Here is a 4,321-nt window from a genome sequence, read left to right as displayed (position 1 = left end):
AATTAGGTCCCTGATAAGATTTTAAACTTTTCTCATTCATTCAGCAGTTCTCACTTCAGGTCTGCTTTGGACATCCTTGATCCCAGCCTGATTATCTTCACCATCCCATGTGTAGATCCAACTTGTCCCCTACCCACAACTCCCAAATGACAGGAGCCCCGGCCTAACCACACTATACAGTTCTCCACAACATTCTGTCCAATGATTCATGGTCCAATACCTTTACAGATTCCTCTGCCCTCTACAACAGCAGAAAATTGTTACACAGGACTACCACATAAAATATGACTTGATCCCATGTGCATTACTGTTATACAGCCATCTGGGTTATGAAAATTCATTCTTATGGAATTCACAAGACAATACCCCAAACTACCCCAAGAACCCAAGATATGAATAAAATTTGTTCTAAGGAATTTATGTGTGTGGGGGTGGGGGGAGGGGGAGGTACACAAAATGCAAAAGAAGCGACAAGTTTATTAGCCTGACCTTAGTGGTTGAGAAGCTGTTGGAGTCAATTGTTAAGGATGAGGTTACAGAGTGCTTGATGACACAGGACAAGATAGGACAAAGTCAGCATGGTTTCCGTAAGGGAAAATCTTGCCTGACGAACCTGTTGGAATTCTTTGAAGGTATTACAAGTAGGATGAATAGAGGGGATGTAGTGGATGTTGTATATTTGGACTTTCATAAAGCATTTGACAAGGTGCCACACATGAGGCTGCTCACCAAGTTAAGAGCCCTGGTATTACAGGAACTTTGCTAACATGGTTAGAGCATTGGCTGATTGGTAGGAGGCAGTGGGAATAAAAGGATCTTTGTCTGGTTGACTGCCAGTGACTAGTGGTGTTCGTAGAGATTGGTGTTGGGACCACTTCTTTTTATGCTGTATATAAATGAATTAGATGATGAAATAGATGGCTTTGTTGCCAAGTTTGCAGATGATACAAAGATTGGTGGTGGGACAGGTAGTGTTGAGGAAACAGGTAGGCTGCAGAAGGTCTTAGACATATTAGGAGAATGGACAACAAAGTGGCAAATGAAATACAATGTTGGAAAGTTGGTGTTGAGGAAAGCAAATGCCACATTAGCATTCATTTCAAGTGGTCTAAAATACAAGAGCAAGGATGTGATGCTGAGGATTTATAAGGTACTGGTGAGGCCACACCTTGAGTATTGTGGACAGATTTAGGCTCCTCATCTATGAAAAGGTGTGCTGGCTTGGAGAGTGTCCAGAGGTGGTTCACAAGGGTGATTCCAGGAATGAAAGGGTTATCATACGAGGAAAGTTTGATGGCTCTGGGTCTGTACTTGTTAGAATTTAGAAGGATGAAGGGGGATCTCATTGAAACCTTTTGAATGTTGAAAGGCCTACACAGGGTAGATGTGGAAAGGATGTTTCTCATGGTGAGGGAGTCTAGGACAAGAGAGCACAGCCTCAGGATGGACCATAAGACCATAAGACCATAAGACAAAGGAGCAGAAGTTGGCCATTCGGCCCATCGAGTCTGCTCCACCATTTTATCATGAGCTGATCCATTCTCCCATTTAGTTCCACTCCCCGGCCTTCTCACCATAACCTTTGATGCCCTGGCTACTCAGATACTTATCAATCTCTGCCTTAAATACACCCAATGACTTGGCCTCCACTGCTGCCCGTGGCAACAAATTCCATAGATTCACCACCCTCTGACTAAAAAAATTTCTTCGCATTTCTGTTCTGAATGGGCGCCCTTCAATCTTTAAGTCATGCCCTCTCATACTAGATTACCCCATCATGGGAAACAACTTTGCCACATCCACTCTGTCCATGCCTTTCAACATTCGAAATGTTTCTATGAGGTCTCCCCTCATTCTTCTAAACTCCAAGGAATACAGTCCAAGAGCGGACAAACGTTCCTCATATGCTAACTCTCTCATTCCTGGAATCATTCTAGTGAATTTTCTTTGTACCCTCTCCAACGTCAGCACATCCTTTCTTAAATAAGGAGACCAAAACTGCCCACAGTACTCCAAGTGAGGTCTCACCAGTGCCTTATAGAGCCTCAACATCACATCCCTTCTCCTATACTCTATTCCTCTAGAAATGAATGCCAACATTGCATTCGCCTTCTTCACCACCGACTCAACCTGGAGGTTAACCTTAAGGGTATCTTGTACGAGGACTCCCAAGTCCCGTTGCATCTCAGAACTTTGAATTCTTTCCCCATTTAAATAATAGTCTTCCCGTTTATTTCTTCTGCCAAAGTGCATAACCATACACTTTCCAACATTGTATTTCATTTGCCACTTCTTTGCCCATTCTTCCAATCTATCCAAGTCTCTCTGCAGACTCTCCGTTTCCTCAGCACTACCGGCCCCTCCACCTATCTTTGTATCGTCAGCAAACTTAGCCACAAAGCCATCTATTCCATAATCCAAATCGTTGATGTACAATGTAAAAAGAAGCGGCCCCAACACAGACCCCTGTGGAACACCACTGATAACCGGCAGCCAACCAGAATAGGATCCCTTTATTCCCACTCTCTGTTTCCTGCCAATCAGCCAATGCTCTATCCACGTATGTAACTTTCCCATAATTCCATGGGCCCTTATCTTGTTAAGTAGCCTCATGTGTGGCACCTTGTCAAAGGCCTTCTGAAAATCCAAATATACAACATCCACTACATCTCCCTTGTCTATCCTACTGGTAATTTCCTCAAAAAATTGTAATAGGTTTGTCAGGCAGGATTTTCCTTTAAGGAATCTATGCTGAGTTCTGCCTATCTTGTCATATGCCTCCAGGTACTCTGTAACCTCATCCTTGACAATCAACTCCAACAACTTCCCAAGCACCAATGTCAAGCTAACAGGTCTATAATTTCCTTTTTGCTTCCTTGCTCCCTTCTTAAATAGTGGAGTGACAGTTGCAATCTTCCAGTCCTCCGGAACCATGCCAGAATCTATCGACTTTTGAAAGATCATCACTAATGCCTCCGCAATCTCCACAGCTACTTCCTTCAGAACACGAGGGTGCATTCCATCTGGTCCGGGAGATTTATCGACCTTTAGACTATTCAGCTTCCTGAGTACTTCCTCTGTCGTAATTGTGACTGCGCACACCAGGATAGAGTGGTATCCATTTAAAACAGAGATGAGGAGAAATTTCTTTAGCCAGAGGGTGGTGAATTTGTGGAACTTGTTACCACTGGCAGCTGTGCAGGCCAGGTCATTGGGTAACATTTAAAGCAGAGATTGATAGGTTCTTGATTGGACACAGCATCAAAGGTTACAGGGAGGAGGCCAGGGAATGGGATTGAAGAGGGGCAAAGACGTTCAGCCATGATTGAATTGTGGAGCAGGCTCGATGGGCCAAATGGCTTAATTCTGATCCTATGTCTTGTGATCTTATGGTCTTTTAATTTTAGTCACTTAGTAGTATGGGACAATGGGATTTGGATATGATATTCACTTTGTCGACTGAGTTGGCAGTGACAGTCCTATCCTTCCTTTGCCATATCTTACCAAGTCCAAGAATATGTGAGCAGATGTAACAGGATTAGGGCTGGACTCTCCTCAGCTGTGAGTCATCTTCTATGATGCTCTGCATTGTGTGGAGCCACAATACCCATGGCCAGATTATGTAACAGAAAACCATGATACAAACAATTTTCGGAAATGTGAGAGTTACCAGTAATGTACTTTTTGAAGCTCTAAACAATTTCTAGTGCATGCATTATTTTCATTAAAACTACATACAGTATGTAAATAATTTAGTGGCTTCATACACTGCGATTCAATGACTGCATATAACCATATAACCATATAACAATTACAGCACGGAAACAGGCCATCTCAGCCCTTCTAGTCTGTGCCGAACTCTTACTTTCACCTAGTCCCACCGACCTGCACTCAGCCCATAACCCTCCATTCCTTTCCTGTCCGTATAGCTATCCAATTTAACTTTAAATGACAACATCGAACCTGTCTCAACCACTTCTGCTGGAAGCTCATTTCACACAGCTACCACTCTCTGAGTAAAGAAGTTCCCCCCCATGTTACACCTAAACTTTTGTCCTTTAACTGTCAACTCATGTCCTCTTGTTTGAATCTCCCCCTCTCTCAATGGAAAAAGCCTATCCACGTCAACTCGATCTATCCCCCTCATAATTTGAAATACCTCTATCAAGTCCCCCCTCAACCTTCTACACTCCAAAAAATAAAGACCCAACTTGTTCAACCTTTTCTCTGTAACTTGGGTGCTGAAACCCAGGTAACGTTCTAGTAAATCTTCTCTGTACTCTCTCTATTTTGTTGACATCTTTCCTATAATTCAGTGACC

The sequence above is a fragment of the Mobula birostris genome, chromosome 4 (genome assembly GCF_030028105.1).
Source record: "Mobula birostris isolate sMobBir1 chromosome 4, sMobBir1.hap1, whole genome shotgun sequence".
Lineage (NCBI taxonomy): Eukaryota > Metazoa > Chordata > Chondrichthyes > Myliobatiformes > Myliobatidae > Mobula > Mobula birostris.
The sequence above is the reverse complement of the archived record's forward strand: the minus strand, read 5'-3'. Positions refer to the sequence as shown.